The 21,059-nt window shown below is 39.9% G+C and overlaps 1 protein-coding gene across 1 annotated transcript in view; it reads left to right on the top strand.

The window, feature by feature from the left end:
• The window catches only part of LOC146760358 (cytosolic carboxypeptidase 4-like), a 74,328-nt gene that overhangs the window by 9,398 nt on the left and 43,871 nt on the right, over positions 1-21,059 (top strand). The gene's annotated exons all lie outside the window — the stretch shown is intronic.

Genomic DNA, 21,059 nt, shown 5'->3' with positions numbered 1-21,059 from the left:
AATTGCTTGTTCAAAAATGCACCCACAGAGGACCAGCTGAGGTTGAATAGTTCACCTGTGTACATGGTTCATATGATTGCACATGCAATTAGGGTAATTACACGGGCAAATTTTACCCCAGTAGTTTGAGCAAATTGTCACCTTAATTTCTGAAACCAGCTGCATGTCCCAGGGAAGCAGCAAGAGAATGAAAAACAGAAAATTAAGTTGATGCTGGAATGACAAAGAGTGGGAAATCAAAACCTCTCCTGTGACCTGAAAGACAGCACTGCTGGGAGTCAGGGAAAAAAAAGTCAGCCACACTTCTAATGCTGTAAAGCGTTGGAGTCTTAAAGGGATAGAAAAATGAAGAGCTTTTTGAAGTCATCTGGCCCAGAATTTGAGCTGGAGGAAACAATATGAAACAAAAAGAAGAGGGTGAGATGGGCAGCAAAGGGGGCTTCAGTAATGATGACCTTGTGTCTGTATGCACTGTAGAACTACGAAGTTGGTATTTGAACACACCCCAGCTCGGTGATGTTGTGATCCTGTTAGGAACCTTCAGATTAGCACGGTGATACTTCATTGCATGGGAATAGTGATTATTTTGGCATTAAGTTGCTGTAGAGATCTTGCTGTGTTCAGAGCTCAGCCACTCTTCCTTGTACTGTTAGAACTGGCTTGTAAATTCCACAGGTGGATGTGTCCCTGTACGAGGTGCTTAAATATTCCATTACATTCGATAGAGCCTCTTCTGCGTTGTTTGCTTGAGGAAGTAGAGCACAGTGAGGAAGTGGTAGTGGACAATACAGTCTAGATCCTAAACCACCTTTTGGGTCGCTTTGATTTGTCTCCAAAAATGATAAGTACTTAAGGTATAGTTATTATAGTTGAAGAAGTCCTATTACTCCTACTCCTGTAAAGTTATTATGCAGTGACAACGTTCTGGGTGAGTACAGGGGTTCTTTCTATGTATATCACATGGCATCTCAGATGGTAATGTTTCTTTATCTCCCATATCTCTAATTTTTCTCCCCTACATGTTCAGAAGCTCAGCTTTTGATTAAAAAAAATCTATCCTCCATTTAAGGGGCACCTGGTCCCACTGAGCACCATCTAAAGCAAAACTTGCTTCCCAGGTCTATCTCTGGTCTGTGACGTTTCTACCAGTAGATAACAATGATAACAGTAATGTAAACTTTGAGGAACATTTTGCATATTCATTGTCTGGTAGTTTAAAGGCTTTTGTATTTTTTTTTAATGTAATTTAAAATATACATTAAAATTTTAAATTATATTAAAAAAAAAAAAAAAAGGTTTAAAAAAAAGTGTCTATTTTTCTGTCATCCCCCAAATGGTTATGACACATAAGAGGATGTAAAGTGCAGAGCAGCTGAACAATCATAAACTATTTTAATACCACTTAAAAATGAGAAGAAGCAGGAAAAGAGGTTTGGGTATTAATGAAGTTTATTGCACTCGTCTGTCACTTCTACAGAGCATGATTGGGGTTTTAAATCCTTGCTCCAGTGACGTGGAAAAAAACGTGGTGGTCTTTCATCCAAGTCCCTTATAGATGTTATTCTGTCACAGAAATCTCTAGTACCACATTTGAGCTCACGGTGAATTCTATGCTCCAGTGGATGTAATGTTAAGCAAAGCAGTTCTGGATTATATTTGTGGTAGCAGAGCTGTAAAGCAGAGCCTGAAAGTGAAGTCAAGAGTTATAGGAGATTATGGCTGTTACATTTTATTTGAACTTTTTTAGGTGATTCAAGGTAAGCTCCTTGGATTTAGGCTGAGATATCTGGGGAGTCAAGGCTGGAAAGACAGGCCATACTCTGTGGGTTAAACCATTTGCAAGGAATACCCAAACCTCTTTCTAGTTGACCTGTTTAGTGTCTCACTATAAACATATATTAACATTCAGTGTAGAAAGCTCACTGCTGAAGGCAGCAGAGGGGTGACTGTTCCCCACCCCCTCCAAAACATGTCAGGGAAGAAAGCTTGCTTTGGAAGACCTCCATGCCTGGGTGATGCATTGCATGTTTTTGTGTGTGTGCTAGTTTTCAAGTGAAGAGCACCAAAGAACTGCACTAACTGAATTAGCTGTAATTTGTCTCTTTCTGTGATGTGCAGGTGAGGGCACCCTTGAACTGTTCTAGTTCTCTGTCTATCTTTAGACTGATTCGAGCAGCACAGGATCTCATCAAGCATGTAGTCTGTTCAGAGGCAGTGGCTTTGAGCCTCCCAACTCATAATACTAATACAACTGGGAATCTAAATAAAAAGGAGAATGTTAAGAAAAAGTCTCTGTTGCTGTAAGCAGAAATAATCAGAATCAAGTCTATCTTTCCATTATGTGGTTTCTTACAGAAACAAAAGCCCAGCTCGGGGCTGTTACTTATAATGAACTGGTTTGGCCAGTGTTCGTGCCTTTCCCTTTTTTTTGTTGCCATGTGTCAATTCTGACTGTGTGTACTGCTATGACAGCAATTTATTTCTTATATCTCTTGTCCCAAAGGGTGTCAAAGAGCCATAACAAAACTGTATGTACTTTAATGTCAGGCATTGCTTAGTGTGCTACCTTTGGGCTGCTACAGAGTAGTTCTTTATAACCTCTGAACCTGTTGCCTATGAATACAGGACGTTGCTGGATTTAAGCCATCGGGCAAAAGTCACAGCAACTGGGTGTGCAGCAGTTATTGTGAGCTACAGAGTGACTGAAAGAAATCCCTTAGATGCAATCAGACAGTGTCCGTATTCTGTTTTTGTTTTCCCCCAGCATTTTATCCATCTTTGAGAAACACCTGGCAGCTCTGAAACCACAATTGTACTTGCATGATCTCAAGTGGAATGGCTGGTCCCTAAACAGCATGTGTCTACCAAGCACTATGTCTCCACAAACTACCTGCAGGGCATGGTTTCTTGCTTAAGCCTGATGTGAGCTTAAATAAGGAGTTTGCTTTGAGGTTTGCCAAGAAGCGTTCTTTGTGTGTAAATGTGTATGCAGCCATAGAGTAATGGAGACCATTTTGACACAGGCTATCAGGATTGAAAGGCTGCAGTTTTGCTTGGAGGTTACGTATACGTTTTTATATGCAATTAGTTAAGTTGGGGTTTAGGCATTTAAATGGCCATTTGTGCTCTCACTTTTGAATATTATGCTCATCCTTTGGGAATGAGCTTGTGCAAATTAGGCATGAAAATAAGCATACGTTTTGTGTGCTGTACTGTCAGCATTTTGCTGTATTTGGTAATAAACTCGTATTGATTTATCAGGTTTTTTTTTCCCTCTCTTGATATTTCTGCTGTAATCTGAAGAATGTGAGCTGGTGGCTACAAAGCAGCAGTACAGCAGTGTTTTCCTTTTCCTAGTGACTGACTCCTTTAATTGTTCCTGTAGCATAAGCTCATATTTCCATCTAACTCTTATTTAGGATACTCTCATGGTGAGTTGGAATTCATCCCTGCTTTGCCTTGTGGTTGAGTAGTGACCAAGACTTGCCCCTAGCTGATTTATCCTTCTTTTATCTTCTTTCCCTTCATACCCACACAAAAAAAGTCTGTCTGTGTACCGAACTGTGAAATACATGGGAATACAGAATTGATATTGTTGGTTCAGAGCTCCATCCTGGAAGCTTCAGAGAAAAAACTGCTTACAGGGGGATGAAGGCCTTTGAAGGGCTTATTAGTGACTTGGCCTATGGGCTTCCTGGGGGCTTGCTAGACTCTGCTGTATCACAACTTTAATGTCTCCACATAAAGTTATCTACTGTGAATACTTAATAAGGGGGATGAAAAGATCAGATCAGTTGATGAAAAGAACAGTTCGAGCTGATGCTAAGTTGCTGCCCCAAAACCTTGAGGATACTGAAATTTGCAATGAAATTTGGAACCTTTGAGTCAGCTGACTTATGATCCATTGTAGCATAATAATATACACTGTTGTTTAATATACCTTCCATGATTCTACTGTTAGAGTAGGCATCAAGACATGAGAGCAGCATTGTGAGTGCCACAAAGGGTAAGAATTTTGTCAGTTAATGTTCATTGAGGAAGAAATTAATCTTTGGTTCTTTCACATTAATAATCCTATTAAGGGTTGGCTTAATGAAGTTTTACTGACTAATTTTCGAGCTGTAATTTGCCTGTGATTCTTTTGAAAATTTTTTAATGAAATGGAAATTTACATAGACTGCACAACAATAACCTAATGAAGTGGCAAATCATATTTTAAAATCACTTGTGATTCCAAATGGCATCTTAATTCTTGGAATTGAAGACCATTCACACTGAGAGGTTCTGAATCATTGAAAGTATGATGGAGCTTTTTCTAACCCAGGAAATGCTAACGAGTACAAAATGAGTCTGTGAAATGGTTCATGCAAGCTTGGACCAGTTCTGTGTGTTGCTGAAAGAAAATGAAATAGAGAAGATCTGAAAGGAAGCCCTCATCTTCTTGAATGAATGCTATGGAGAGTCTGTGCTTGGGTAGCACAAACATGATACTGTCAGTGAATGCAGCCAGTACCGAGATGGGGCTGCATTCCTACAGACTAATGGCAAAAGAGCCTGGATGGATCATGGTCTGATTGTCATCTCTTAACACTTGAGAGGGAGCGCAAAGAGTGATGAATGTATGTGAGTGTTACAGAGAGCAGAGCTGAGGCCCCAGCAGTGGCTCCAGTCTCCTCTTATGTTTTCACAAATCACCTGGGAACTGACTCAGTGAAATTTTTCATTATAGAGTGATTTCTGATTACTGTAGGTAGCCCAAAACAGGGCCTACTGGGTAATCTCTAGAGGCTTTCCTGGGTGTTTTAACTCCATTCCTTGCCCTTGAAGAGCTGAGATATGCCTCCATTAAGCAGCCGAGTTCAGGAGCTTATCTGCATTGCTTTAAGCTTTCTAGTTTCGCATCAGCCCATTAGAGAACCTCTTTCCTGGGTTGGAAAGGAGAAGGAATTCTTTAGATCTGCCAGTATTTTTCTAATACCTGATGCTCATAGGCTGCTCTTTTTACACTTTAAAATGTCACATTGGATTCCTGATGGAACTGGAGATTTTTATCTTCCTCTTTTCTGCCAGACCTGACATTTTTCTGGTTTTCTTCTACACTGAAGGCTTAATTTCTCACATGTGTGAGACAGAGTGAAAATTAAACAAACAAGCTGGCAGATAGATAGAATGGTTCTTCATGTCTGGAAAGCTGCAATGAGCTGTGACTTAGGAATTACAATGCTTCATATTCAAACTTTTCTTTTTGATGCATTGGGGTGGCACAAGAGCTGACAGTGACATATGGAGAAGGCCCTGTTAGGAGGATTGAGGCTGTTATGTGATAAATGACACAGTATGTCAAAGGACTTCTATTATCCATCATGCTGGCTTCCTCTGAACACGGTCTCATTGAAAAGAGAAGTAGCTGCACGTACAACTGGGGGATGCTGTAATAGGGTCAGTGGTATGCTCCAGAGAAAATAAGAAAGCTGGCAAGTACATGTTTGCGTGGGAATTGATGACTCTGGAGCTTTGAGTTCAGAATTTTCAAGTCAAATTTAATTCAAATATCTGAGGTATCCCCACTGTACATTTGTGTCAAGGATGAGCCCTACCTTCAAAAGAAGCTTTCTCAAAGCTCGCTCACGTATTCAGAAGGCTTCAAAAACCCACCAAGTTTTCAGTGTTGAGAAGCTAAGCTTTCTTAGGAAAAAAAAAGAAAGCTATTTATTATCAAGTTCTGGACTGATGGCATGATTCTGGCTGCTAATAAATCCCCAGAGTTCTCTTATTGCGTTTTTTTAACCTCTGTTGACTGCTTTGACTCTGAAATGCAGTGGAGTAAAAGTTGTGATCTGCGCTTTCCTATATGCAGGAGACATGTAAGTACTGTTGCCCTTATAAATACAAGGGATAAAAAGTACTGCTGAAGGAACAAGACTTTGTCTCTCGTGACCTGATACAGAAATATCCTCTGTAAGGCGCCTTCCACCCTTCTTGACCATACAAGTTAAGAATCAGAGCAGGCTTTCACAGCTCTGTGCCTCACACTGGTGGAGAGTCTGTCAACATTTTCCTCTCTCTCATCACCCTTAACCCAACAGTGCCTCCTTGTTTGTATAATCTATGTCAGAATGACGCACGAACTGGGGGCTGTTCAAGAGAAGCGAGGAATGTATGGCACGGCACAGGCACTCATCCTTTTCAACCTCCTTTAGACCATCTCTTTTTGCAGTACCCATAATAGCTGTTTTTTTCCCTGCTTGATTAATGGACCCTCAATAGCTATGTAGTCTATAAACCCAGACAAGACAAGTAGCCTGTCTCTTTTGATCCCTGCACCCTAATAGCCTGATTTTGACTCCGCTTAAGTGGTGTTTATGTGCCCACATGAGCGGTAGTAATTGGTGCAGAATATCAAATGTCACTATTTGACATTTCATTCGTAACAGTAGTATTTAAAGTAAAGGCTTTAACTTGATGATTCATCAGTAGCCAGTGTCAAATGATCTGGGACGGTCGGTATTTTAAAAGTGTCAATCAACAGATGGATCACTCTGGAGATAATTTAATCAGAGCCCATCAGTGAACTGGCCTTAAAAAACAATCCTTCAGGATTATTGTCACAGCCGTATTGTTTAGAAGATGAGAGCGGTGCTTCCTTGGGAGCAGGCTTGGTAGCAGAGTGGCTCCTTCCATAGCTCCTCTAACAAGCCTGTTTCCTGAGAGGATGGAGTTGCAACTTCCTCAGTTGACTCTGCCCTGTAGTTAAATACAGGACTTCAGGCTCTGTTGCTGTTGAGCTGAAAGCTCTGCTTCTTCAGAACAAAATCTGCAAAACACAAACCAGCCTAAATATATAGATAACTTCACCCCCTCCAACTCCTAGCACTGCTGTGCTCTGTTTTATTTGACAGTACAGCTTTTTCTTCACCAACTCTTCATGTGATGAGACGCTTATTTCAGCTGTTGACCCCTATCAGTGACCCCTCACTGGGAGATCAGGTGTAGAGAACCGGGCTATTATCTTCCTTCCACTCCTGTGTTTCTAATCAAAGCAGCCGATTTTGCTAATGCATACAGCTGAAGTCACAGTGAGGAAGACCTGGCTGAGTACAGAGAAAAGAAGTGCTTGGAACGGTAGAGCAAGGGGTAAGAAATCCTAAGAGTAAGAAAAATCAAGCTGGGAGAAAAGATGAACAAGCAAAGCAGGGAGAAATGTTAAATTCAGTTTCATATAGAATGTACAGCCATGGCAATCAGTTCGTGGAGTGAGGCAGAGCATCACCCTCCATGCACCTGTCCATCCATGTTCCTTTAGCTTTCATACTCACTGAGGTGTCAGCAGCACGCAAGCGTTGTATTAGATTTTCAGTTTATATATTTAAGATAAAGCAGGTTAAAAAAATGAAATCCAGAGCGGATCTGAGAGGGTTTAGTCCAGGTGAAACACATACTGTGCTCTTCTGACCCAGGCATTGAATTCTTTGACATCTCAGATGCACAGAGTTCTGAGCCCCAATGCATTGGGTTCACAGAAGAGGAGATGGCAGGACTGTCACTTAGCATCTTCTGTTTCAGAACTTACGGTCCGTGCTACTACTGGCAATCACTGTTTACGGTTATTACCTGTAACCAGGTAAACCTTGTTAGAAAGGGCAGTGATGCTTGATAATGTATCAGGCATTGCTGCTGTTCCCTTCCTTGCAGTATTAGCATTGGTTCAATCATTTGAAACTCAGTTCCTTTTCACCATGATGTAGAGCTGTTACTGTTGTCACGTTTGAATGTTTTAACTGCACTTCAGTAATAGGCGAGTGATCCCAGTATCTTATAACCTGGCAGAGCAGGTTGTCAATGGTTTACAATCAGAAATGATTGGCTGGCAGCCCAGGCTGGAAACTGACACTGCCTTTATCTGCCATGGTCTTTGATTTTCATTTTTTTTTTTCTGGTTTAAAGGTCCTGTAGTCTGTAATTGCTTTTTTTGGGCTGATAAGGTTGTATTGTTAGCCATGAATTTGAGACCAGCTGTTGTCTTCAGTAGTTGGATGTTTCACTGCCTGAGTTATATTTATAATCCATAAATTGTGTTAGAATACTTGGTAGCAAGGAGCATACTGAAAATGAGATTCTTTTCAATATTTGTGTCACTTTGCAGAAGACAGAGAAAGAAGTATTGTCAAAGGACAAGTGTGTGCTGTTTTTCTTATCTTTCTGGGGCTTTGAGGTGAACGAGAGTTTGTCTGGCATTTTCTCTTGGATTGTACTCGGATAAGCATGTGGCACTACTTGGATTTACAGCATGAACTTTAAGCCAGAACCACCATGCTGCAGAAACTTCACAGCCATAGGAGTGCAGTGTGAATATCTTTTCCACTGAAAGACCCGATTCCTTGTTTGTAACCCTGCAGTGAAGCTGATGGAAGAAGCTCTAAGCAAAGTGCTGGCTCTCTATGTGTAAACAAAACAGCACTGAGAAATCCCCCAAGGTCCAAGCTGTTGGTTTTTCTTATGATTTATACCTTCTCAGTTATGTGAATAGAAACGTAAATATTTACCCTATCTTTGATTGTTTTCTTCACTATCTCAGCATACATTTTCTTTCCTTGAGGTGCCCCCAAAGGGAGTGAAATCCCAATTTCTTTGCAGTTCAGAGTCTCTTTTATTTTTGTCTTTTATTTCTTAGCAGAAGTCTTTCTTTCTGTTTGCACTTCAGCTTCTGCCCTTTGTGTGCTGCTTTCCTGCTCTTCCTTTTTTACTCATTTTTTGTTTTGCTAATCCACTGAGATTATTGAAGCATCACATGTCGTTACTGGTAGGTACTGTCCAGAACTCTTTCCAACCCTTTACTTTGTTCTTTGCCAAATATAGCTCGATATTGGCCTATGGTCACAGTTTTATCTCTATGGAATCCATCCATGCTGTCAACTATAGAATCTCTGTCCTAGTAGTTCTTTAATATTTGGAAAATAATTCATCTTCATTCCTATTCAATGCAATGGACTGTATCGTATTTCTTGAGTAGCTTTGTTCCCCATTGGCCTATTCTGTTACAATATTTTCCCTATTACTTATGTAGGACTGTTTTATATTAAATAATAGAGAGCGTTAAGTGGTTTTGTTATTAGTGTTCAGAAATCGTTAGTGTAGCTTATGCTCTCCTCAGACCCGAGTTTAGAAGATATAATCTGTAGTTTTCATTGCTGTGGCAGTTTCCCTTCATCAGCAAGGAAAAAACAAGTGGTGCTTGTAAATTCTCTGTCTAATAATTCAGTGATTACGATATTAGTAACATGTTGTGCAAAACAGGTGGTGGTGGGAGGAAGAACTAGAAGAGAAGAGAAACTGTCAGTCTTGAAAACGGCAGTAGATTTCTTTGTTTCTCCTCCTTGAAACTCATTTGGTTAAGTGAAGTGGGATTGGGTTTGATCGCTTGTTTGAAAAATCACGTTAAATAATCCATTTATCTGCGGGATGTGTGGAAAGGCCTCTGGATTCCATGACTTACTGTAAAGAGCTGTGGGGTTTCACTCTTGGCAACTGCATTTGATGCCACTCATCCCAAATAGGTAAAACGTACCTCAGTGGGGTAGGAAAAGATCTTGATATCATTTAAAAGCCACACTGTGGGGTTTATTTAGATAAAATTAACCAGTATATGCCTTTTTTTTTCCCCTCTTTCTTTCTATTTTTTCTTCCAGTCGTGCGATATGAATAAAACATTTGCCTGTGTGGAGCTGATTGTAACGCAGTGTTCCTATTGCTTCCAGTAGGGATTTGAGAAGGAAGTTGCTTTTCATATACAGTCCTATCTGGTGGTTAAAAAGATAAACGTCTGGTAGGGAAGATGAATTGTTTCCATATATTTTTCGGTTATATTTCTTAATGGGGCACATTTAAGAAAGAGATGATTGTGTTTATGTAGAATGATGTGTGTCCTATCTGTGGTACATCCAGGTGTTTGAAGGTCATTGATGGATCAACCCCCTAAATGTGAGGCTTCTCTTTGAGCAATGCTTTTCACAGTCCATAAGCGTTTCTTCACTGTGGCTTTGAAGTGTACTGAAGATGGTTATTGTTGTTGGAAAGAAGGCATCTTTTCTTTAAAAACGTACAATGTAATGGAAGTTGAAAGGAAGGTAGAAAAGCACAGTGAGGAATTGACAGGCAGCTCTATCTATCACATGACAGTTGTACTCTAACAGGACAAAAGTTGACATTTGCTACAGTCATATTCAATAGGCGACACTGAGTGTCAATATGGAGCTCTGGGCAGTCGTTATAATGGCTATGAGTGGTAAGGGAGAATGACATTTTTGATCTGTTTACTGAGATCATCTTATATCCAGAAACTGAAGGAATAAGAATCTCTACGACTTGGCTCTAAGTAATTTATTTTCATTTGCTCCTCTTATTAATAGAAATCACTTCTTTTAACATGCACCATAATGCATTGAATGACAACAGTGATATCTTTGGCAGATTCTGAGCCTACAAATGTACTGGAAATGCGTGTTCTGCTGGAAAATCAGACAAAATAGGAAGATACTGAGTTGGTGAACTTTCTTGTTTGCGTTGTTACAGGAAATGATTAAGGAAAACCAACTGATGGCCTTTTGAGTCGCATTCTGTGAAGCATCTCTAGTGCCATCAGCATGATGGGGAAATTGGTCAATAAAGGGGCAGTGGCTTATGGTTGCATTCTGCTTCCCCTGCATTCTGCTGTAGATCTACCATTGCTCTGCTGTAGTAAGTGAAATTAGTTTGCAGGCTGGTAGCGTTACTGGTAGTGTAACCCAATTGTGGTGTGTAAATTCCCCCATTTCCTTTTTTATCTTCCTTAAGAAACTGTAAACTTTATTTGTCAACCAGTCAGAATCTCTCAGTGAAACATCTGGCTGAAACAACTGCTAGCAGATAAAACAAAAACTTCATCACTGCTAAAAACAAGTAGCAAATGTTGTGTATGTGAGGATAGTGATGATAAGGGACCATTTCCTTTGGGAACAACAGAAATGAGGGATGTACCGATGCTTTCTTGCCATTCCAACTTTTGCTAGGACCTGATGTGTACACAAGTGTGCTCTGTTAGAGGATATTAGAGGATATATATTTGCTGTTCAGGAAACCTTCTCTGATAATCTGGCTTAGCCCAAGCCTGGGGTGAGTTTCCCTGCTCCATTTTTTGTTTGTGCTGATGCTTTTTTGACTCAGGGTAAATGGCAGATGAACTGACCCTTCCACTCTATGGCACTATGGTTTTGGTTGTGCATGAGTCATCTACTGGTATTCAGTACTTGGTGGGATGTGACCAGAGTCCTTCCTTACAGTGCTAGCTGATTTTTAGCCCAGGTTAAGTATCCATTAAAATGTAGCCCATGATCTCATGCATAAATGCAAGGCACATCTTCTCCAAATGTAGTGTGGATATTTTCTGTGTGGACATTCTGAGTGTAGTTTGAAACATAGATAAGTGATCAGGTTAATGGAGCAGCAAAGGGATATTTGCAGTTGCAAGCAGAGAGCTAGATAATAATAATAAATCAGTAAGAAACTAAAATTCAAACATCTCTCTTCTTTGATTGCCATTAAGGGATTGTGGCCATTCAATCAGTGGATATACTTTGCATTTGATGAAATCCTGGGATGTGCGTGTAAATAATACTTTGAAAACGTAGTTGACTAAACTACAACTTAAAAGACACATGATTTGACTGTACTGATTTCTATTATTCCTTTGTTCAAATGGCATCTCCCATATTACTGCTGCAGCAAAGCTCTCTCTTCAGAGAGCTTGTCAGTGGTATCATTGCTTCGAGTGCCTCAAGGGTTCTTCTCCTTGCTCTTCCCTTTGCCAACTTTCAGTCACATCTATGACCTCAGCAGGAATGTTATTTGAAGCAATGGCAGTGCTTCAGTTCTTCTAACAACCCTCTGCTGAATCATTTCCCTGAACTCAAAATGGCAATGCATCTGAACCACCGATGGACTTAGTGAAGGGAAAGTATGGGAGAGTTGGGAAGGGCTCAGCCAGATGCCACAGTGAAGCAAAGCTATTGAATATGTGATCATGCAAAAGTATCTTAGCTTCTTCCACCTTTGCCAGCATCTTCAGATGGAATTATCTTAGACGTAAGCTAGATGAAGGAGGTGCATGCACCCTAAAGGGTATATTCAGAAGTATTTCTCATCAAGTATGACATAATATTGAGGAAGAAGACATAAGTCTGTACTTTTGCATGTAACTGTCAGGCTGTTAATTTGTCCCTAGTATCTGTGAACCATCCAACACAGCTACTCTTTTAGACAGCAATCAGTACTCAATGCCACATAGACAGGAAAACCCTAACAGATAAACAAGAGAAAAAGGCACCTGCTTGTTCTGTAATCATTGGAAACTTGCTCAAAGTTGGAGTCATGAGGATTTCCTCTGAGATGTGTCTACTCTGAAATTCAGCTATTATCTTTCTGTTTGAAACCATTATGCTTAGGAGGTCACCTCATCACCTCTTCCAGTGGCGTAAAACCACGTTCTTGTGATATCTTCCAAGCAAGTCCTATTCACCTGACTGAGCTGGGAAGCGCTAGAATGAAATAATGCTCAGCAATTTTGAACCATTCCAACACCCACAAAATTTGTGTTTTCCTAACGTTTGCACACAATTGCAGTTACTGCCTTTTTTGCGAGGCAGCAGCTGGGGGCTGAGAGCAGGCAGCTGCAGCCTGCCACAGCCACCGCTGGAGTGCCTGCACATATAAAAATGATGGAACATCCAGCCCCGCAGTTCCTTAATTGCAGCTGGGATTTTGCAGCTGTGGAGTCATACCATGAGAAATACATTCAGTGCTGCCATTCAATGAGCATAATTTTGGGGCCAACAGATTTGCTGTGTGAGAAACGAGCTCTATAAGGCCTAGTTCTTCCTCTTTCTTTTTACCTTGTTGCTATCTCTGTTAGCTTTCTGTTCCTGGTATTTTGCAGCACTCAGGGCTAGAGATAAGCGTCTATCACGCTATCCACCACTAAGGAACTGCTGCTCAGACTGTGAGGAGGTTAAAAAAGTGTTACACCTTAAGAAGAATTAAAGATATTTAGCATTTCACAGCACTATATAGCACTATTAATTATATATATTTGGAATTAAGTTGTTCAAGAAAGGTGGAAGGCTGAAGTTTTTTTCTAGGTCTTCTGCTTCAGGCAATCAATGACTTTGCTTACAAATACACTATAAAGATAAGAAGCTGAGAAAGCACTAATTTACCTAAATTCAAACAGTAACAGCTGAACTACGTTGTTTATATATATAGGAGAAAGATAACTTAGATCTTAAGGTCTTTCCTTTGTTGGTGTTTATTCCTCAGTGTTTTTACAGCCACGGTCAAAATAATTTGCAACATTTATTCCAGTTGATCAGAATGGCCTACTTGAATTTGCACATTGATTTTTGTAGAGGATATTTCTATGAGCTTATCGGTATTGATTAAATGTTATGCAGCTGAGTCTTTAATCTCTCCTGGGTCTGAGAGGGGCGGGATAGCTCAAAGTACAAGGAGTCCTGGAGAAATTCAGAAAAGAAAAACACTATCAGATAACATCAGAAATATTCCAGAGCCTCGTTAGCCTTCCTGCCTCTATTTATGATTCTAAGCACATGGCGTGTTTCTGTTTCAAATCCATCTTCAAACAGAGAATTTTATTCCCCTGTACTTCCCTTCCATGTCATTCTGTGGATAGAAATGCTATGGATGCCCTCCACTGAAAAATATGGTTGGAAGTTGCGTCTAAGGTTGTTTCTTTGCAGTGATGAAATATTGGTCTTTAGAAGGCAGTTTTGAAGCTCTTTTGGTTTAAAGTTGGTGCTTAGCACAATTTCTCCTTCGTGGCATAAGTAGTATTGCCCTGTATGATGCACTTAGCAATAAATCAGTACTGTTATTCACCTGTTAGGTCTGGAAGGTCCATCAAGAATTAAAACATAGAATCATGGGCAAACCCTGCTTTACCCATGAGGTGATGAAAACTGTTTCTCGTATTAGAGAGAAGAAAACTGTAGTGCTCGGTCGTTAACTTAAGTAAAGGTAGACAGTATGGTCCTACTCCTTGTTTAGTGACTGAGCATGTAGAGCAGCCAGCAGACACATGTTGTTTAGTGGCACTGTATCAGCTTTTAAACATGGACCTTTGAAGTAGAAGAGCTATAATGATCCAGTGGTCCTATTAGTGTTCTTATCTTGTACCCTTTTCTCCATGTCTAAATGAGAGAGCTTACTGTGCTGCCCTTTGCTATGTCGTGAGTTATTTCAGCTTTTGATCAGAACCTGAGGTTTTGACTCACTGACGCAGGACAGTGCTTCTAATCTGAAAGTTTTTTAAGTGCTTTATTACCAGAATTGGATGCCGATCATTGATTTTCTTCATAAGTGTCTTCAAACCCATTGATGCCCAAATATCCTTAATTCATTACCCTTCAAGAGATTTTTCCTCTACTTCAATACATTAAAAACAAGGGAAGGGAAGGAAGAGCTATGCAGAAACTCACCAAAATACTTGGAAAAGTTCTGTGTCCTCCATTCTAGAATATTGCTGATATATTCTGATACGTAAAGCTTCCTGATTCAATTGAAGAACAGAGATAAAAACGAATAGTAAGGACCATAAATTAGTTGCCCTGATCCAATATGTTTTAGGAAGCTAGTTAAGAATTTCCTGACTTTGGAAGATGCTGAGTGCTTGCAATTCTATTGAACTTCAATAGGCAGTGATGAGTAGCTCCATATTTTGAAAAATCAGGTCATTTATTTCAGAATTCAAGTAACTTCATTTTACAAATCTGTTTCAAGAGGGATTTTTTTTTGATCGTACGAGCCCCCAATTAAAATTTGCCAATTGCTATGGAAAAAAAAAAACAGCTTAGATTTCTGCTCACATAAGTATATAAGAACCGCTTACATTTGTTCCTATCTACTGTCCTAGTTTTTCTTTGACTTTTGTTTTTTTCCACTAGAATCTTCCAGCAAAACTGCTGCACTTAATGTGTTTGCCCTGGTTTCTAAGGCAGATCTCCCCTCAAATTCAAATCCTTTTTCTTAGGAGTCTTCATTTTTCTCTATGCGCCCTCACTTTTCTGTGCCAGCTTTACTTACCACTTGCGTGGCATCTCTTAAACACTTGGCCCAATCTCACCATTATGTGAGTTTCCCTGGAGAATTGGGTCTGTTTTGTTTTGTTTTATAGCGATTTTATCAGTTACTGCATTTTATATGGATATTTTAATTTTATTTTTTTTTTCCTGAATGTTTTGCAGACATTTACAAGCCCATCAGGTTTCTCCAGTGAATACTTTATTTTAATAAGTGGGTATTGAATGCTTCGTTTAACTTTACTATTGTGCAGTGCCCAGAGACACTGTGCTTGGATGAGCAGTTACGTAAGTGCAATTTGTTTTAGTGCATCTTTTCGTATCAGAATTAGCATTCAGTTGAGCTTTGAAGTCATGTAGTGCATAAGCATAGGGGGAAAGTAAATAAAACAACTTAGTGCATCTGCAGATATAACCCCAAACTGATTTACTTATCTGTGCCTGCTCACTCTGCTCAGTGACAGATTAGTCCCTCAGATGCTTTTCTAGTGATGGTAGAGCAGCGGTTGCCTGATCTCTGAGGATGCATGGAATGCGTGTCTAGTTCAATAGAAGACATGCATTTCCCTTCAGAGTCAGGTGGAATGCATAACTTGAAAATAAGTCTTTTGTTGTTTTTTCAGTGTTTTGCTCTGGCTTTTTTTCCTATTTTGACATGGAAACTGTATTGCAAACAGACCTGATCTGTAACTATTGCTTATCTCTACAGAAAGGAACACTTATTGCAAAGAAATCAAATTGTTTCATAGGAATTCGTGACTGTTCAGTGGACTAGGCAGGCAGAGCTGGAAATTCTGTGTTCAGAAAGGGGAAAAGCTTGCATTCATGTATATGATTGCTGAGTAACCTGTGAGGAATTATTACTTCATTGCGGGGAGATTGTATTTGTCATGCAAGTAGCCTGTGAAGTTAGTAGGCATCGTCACACAACAGTGTATATATCCTGTTATAGCGGGCATTTCCAGTGGAGCTGTAGGCATCAGTAGCAATATGATCACAATCATATTGGTTTTAAGGCGTGACTGTAAAAAGAAAGGGAGAAAAGTAGGAAGAAAGAAGGGAAAGCTCCTCCAATGTGAGTGATTAGCAAAGTCTAGTGTTACTTTCTTTAACTGTGCCTGCCATGGAGAGGGTGGTTGACAAACTGTGTTCTTGGGTTTGTGTTATTTCATAAGCTACCGCTCAGCATATTTCTGGTAATGGTGCTTTGTCAGTACTCTAATTTACTGACGGAGGAAGTATAGTATGTCTTCATATATGTCAACCTGCAGTCAGTTCCAGCATAAATCACATCACAGTCTCATGTACTGAGATCTCTGCTCGTGCTGCTGTCAGTTTGCTGAAACAAGTCTGATACACAGATCTTTGCAGGCCCCAAACTGAAAAGGGACTCTAGGTTTCCAAAATTGGTTTGTCTTCTGAGGTAGGCGCACAATGTCCTGATCAATGACTAGCAGGAAGCGGGATGTTACAAGCTGGACAAAACCTTTTAGATGATGCTGAACATGATTAGACCAGGATGATGTTAGTGATGGTCCAGAAGGGAACTGTATCATAATATCTTGGACCACAGTCCTTGTGCAGTGTTTGTTTCATTACTCTCATTACTAAAACAAAAGTGCAACGGTTCTTCAGCACTCACTGACAATGTTTTTGGATTACTCCAATTATTCTATAACTTATTAGCAGAATATTTCTGTTTCGTAGCATCTGTTCTGAGGTCTTTTCCTCCCATTCTAATTAACATCTTCAGTTCGCTCTTGCCTGTAGGAATGAGTGCTACCTACTGGACTATGGGGCTGCATAAGGATCCTAGGAAAATTGAACAGATCTGAAGGTATCTCTGCACATTCTATTTATTTTTTATTCTTGGCCTCTACGCAAGGCTCTGCTTGTAGTTCTTATTATTGATCTATGATGCCACACTTTGCTCTTATGTGTCACTTAGTTGGGTTTAAATTTTAGAACAGTCATCTGGACAATGTATTTCTTAGTGTTCATTTGTATATGGAGATTGCACTGATATAACTACCCGATATTTAAATCAACTCAATTAATGCAATCCATATGTGAGCAATTAGCTTAAGTCAGTTAAGAACCTTTCTTCAGGTATATGAATGTAAACCATATTTAAATTAAGAAAGTGAACAATGCAAGACTTAGAAGCAGGCTGAAGGACATTACTTCAAAAGTAAAATGTTAGTTATTCAGTCCTTTGTCTTGAAACCTCTGGTTCTGGTCTTAATTTTTCACTGATTTGCTACCTTGTTGCATGAGTGTCTTCACTTTTCAATATTTGTGCCTGCAAAATTAGGATCTGCTGAAAGAGTTTGTAGGAGGATGAGGCTGTCTTAAAGAACTGTTTTCTCCCCATGGTAAACTTAAGCTTTTCAATGAGTAATAGTCAAAATTGGAGCCAAATCTTCCCATTTAAAAACATCATTTCCATTTGGAAATGTCATTGCAGTGCCATTTGGGAGTTGCTTGGCTGTCCCGTTGTCCTGGCTTCACCTGCCTCCCCCGCTGCATCTTAATTTGTGCATCTTACTGAATTAGTGTTGTCAGCGCTTTAAGTTGTGTTGTAGGACACGTGGCCCAGACAAAGAGGCGCTTTGGCAGAGAAGAATGAGTACCTTAGAATCCTTAAGTGCACATATTCTGCCATATGCTGAGGGCATCTCTTAAACAGTTTAACATTCTGAACTGGCCAATTTGAAGTTTTGATGGAAAACTCCAAGTTTTGAAGAGAATGAGCTGAGGAAAAGCTATGATTTCCAGCAGGAAGCAGGTACTTGTTAAAAGAAAAATCTTGAGTTGAAAATTACTTTTTCCAGTCAGAACTAGTGACTAAAAATTCTGTTTTGGGCTTTCTTACCAGTGAGAAAGTATTTGAAGTTGTTGCAAAAAGGGTCTAAAGATGACTCAATCTCATGGTAGGTGTCAAGAAACTTTCAGTTTTTAGGTGCTTCCTGAATCCTTATTTACTCCTCCACAAAACAGTACAGATCATCATAACTTGCATTTTCCTCATAAATGACAGTGCAAAGTGTCACCAACTGCAGGTGAATTTGTTCTCATATTTGATAGTTACTGTTGTTGCAGCTAAAATAGTAGAAATCTGATGAGCGTCCTTTCATGTGGAACTGAGGAGGTAGTTTAGCTGTGATAAGGCTGTTAACTCACCTTTTCAGTAGGTCATGTGAACTTCTTGTCTCATTTGATTATGACATTGACAGTGTTAGCTGGGAATGATGCAGATCTCATTCTGTGTCTAACTGGTTTGTGACAAAGTGCGGCTTAATGAAATGTGTCCGCTGAGAGAAAAGGAACTCTCCTATCAGAACAAGGACAGAGACACAGTTACACGGACCAAAAGGAGAAAGCACAGACTAAATCATTTATCTTGGGAAGGAAGAATTGTCCACTGTAAAAAAAATCAGTCAGATGTAGAAGGTGAAACTCTGAAGGCTCGTTATGCTAATTAGCATCAATGCTCTGATGTGGGTAGGCAAGAAGAAGCTGATGGAGTGGTGCTTTAGAACACCATTTGCTCAAGAGGAAGTACAACACATCATGGATTCATTAATCTGTGCTGAAATGGAAAAGTCTTTGAGCAGCAGTGGTCTAAAGTGGTCAGGATCTTTCCAGTGGCCTTGTTCAGTTGGTTGGCAGCCAGATAGTACGAGTGTCATCTAAGAGATAAGCTATGATCAGTAGTGAATTGTTAGCTGCAGTAATGTGGATGGAAACTGCTTTGGTCATTGGTGCCTGTATATATGCCTTGCAGATATTCACCTATATTTCACTGTGAACAAATGAAAATCTGGTAACTTCAATCCCTGAACAAAGAAAGAACATTGCCCCCTTTGTTTCTTGAAGTAAATGGGGAAGGGATCACATTTCTTCAGTGAAACCCCGTGGCTTGCCAAGATGCCCAAGTGAGGTATCCCAGAGGGAACTTTAAGCAGCTCACTTAAATGATGGGAAAGAAGTTTCACTATGAAATTAATGATGCAGCCCAGAGCACAGTAGGAAAACACCTTGCCCTCTTTTTCCCCATCTTTGATTCCAGCTGTAGAGTCCTGTAGTGCTTATCTGTATATTTATCTGCTATAAAATGAAATGGATTATATGAAGAGCTCTACGAAGCAGTACTCAGTACTTCAACATTTCTCTAATGCAATTAAGGCAGATATTTCAGAAAATGGAAGACTGTTAGTTGCCATAAGCTGGTGTTTCATTGGATTGCACACAGTTTAAAGCCTCCAATATTGCTGTTGTTGTGGGGGCTTCCTGTTTCTAGAATGACCATAGACATCGCAGGGCAATGCTGTAATGCAACGACTAGATGGCATTGGATGAGCATCTCCATGGAATAAATGTATGGTGAATGTAGTCAGTTCCAGCGCATGGACTTCAGGCTGTAAAAAAATAATTCTATTTCTGTCACATCTTCCTTTTAATTATGAGGGAGGGCTTTACTGGTTCTGCTGCTTTCCAACATCACTGCCTTGTTCTCTGAAAAGGTTAACAATCAAGAAAATTCACGATTCCACCTGCCCTCTCCACATGTACTCACATCTCAGGTTGATCTGAGCTTTCTTAATTGCAAGACCAAAACACCTTAATGCAAATATTCCTCTTGCTTCCATCCTGGGTAAGCAGTAGTTATTTATAAGTCCAGCATGCTGTGTCTGTCTGAGGCTGCCACACGCTGTTCAACGGCATCCTGATGTTTACTTGTGCCTACTTTCCTTTATAGATATTCTTATCCTGTGCTGGTACTGCTGTCTGCTTTTAAGATGCACAGTGAATGGTGATGTTGCTCTCTACATATCAAACACAATGCATCCCTTTAGATTTCATAGTTCACTGTGCCCCAGGTGCTGTTATTATCAGTCCTGACATCATTCATTTGATATGATGGGCCCTGTCTTTCCATTTATCTGTAATGGACAGGAGATTTTGAATCATTTTATCTTCCAAGCACAGCAACATCTTTTCTTTAAAAAGTGACTTTCCTCTCTTTCCACTTCTCGCTTTCTTCCTGGTCTAATATCTTGTGCATTACATTTATCCCCCCCATGTCTTTATTTCATATTTCCTTTTCCCTTTTGTTTTAGTGTTTTTTTTTTGTTTTGGTTTGTTTTGTTTTTTGGTGTTTGTTTTCTTTTTTCCCCTCTCCTCCCCATGTGTTCCCTTCTCTCTTTTTCCCCTCTCATTTTTCTTTCCATGCAGGGCATCGAACCAGTCTTACAGCAGCCAACTGAAGGGTTCTGTTGACAATATCAGCCTTGGGTTAGGACTAGTTCATGTCTCCCAGTCCAAAGACATTTCAGAATTCAGTACAGTTGGAAGCTGAGGCGCTCAGGGATCTTTTGCTTTGCTCTTAAACCAAGCAGACCTAAGGGTGAGAGAAAAAAAGAGGATGAATCTTCATTAAAACTTGATGTCAGACTTCGAGGTACAAGATTAAAAGCAAGGTCTTAAAATTGCAAACAGACTTAAAATATCATTCTGTTTTTAACTGAATAGGTCCGTGCTTTAGCAACTTAACCTCTTTCTCATTAACTCTCTGTGAGGTGTCCCTGCCTTCAGAGCAAGGTCTAATGCTTCTCTTAGAAGTGCATTTACTGCCTGTGTATTCAGAAGAGAAAACTCAACCTCATCTTTATGACTGTGGTGTATCAATTTGAGATTTTAAGGATCTGGCTTTTTTAGAGTAGTTCTCCCATTTGCAGTTCAGAATGACTACCTGCCTTTATACATCTTTAGAGGTGCGGCTTGCAGAGGTGCAGGAGTATTACTGATGATGTGTACTGATATTTGAAACCAACAGTCATCAACAAATTCACCTGTGGTTGAGTTTTCTTTGCTCACAGCCAGTCACAGGAGAGCTGAGCGTGTTCCATCAAATCTTTGCTTCAGGGTGTG

This window comes from Coturnix japonica, chromosome 6, assembly GCF_054131305.1.
Source record: "Coturnix japonica strain WE chromosome 6, WE-NBRP24, whole genome shotgun sequence".
Taxonomy (NCBI): Eukaryota; Metazoa; Chordata; class Aves; order Galliformes; family Phasianidae; genus Coturnix; species Coturnix japonica.
This window is presented reverse-complemented; position numbering and strand designations above follow the sequence as displayed.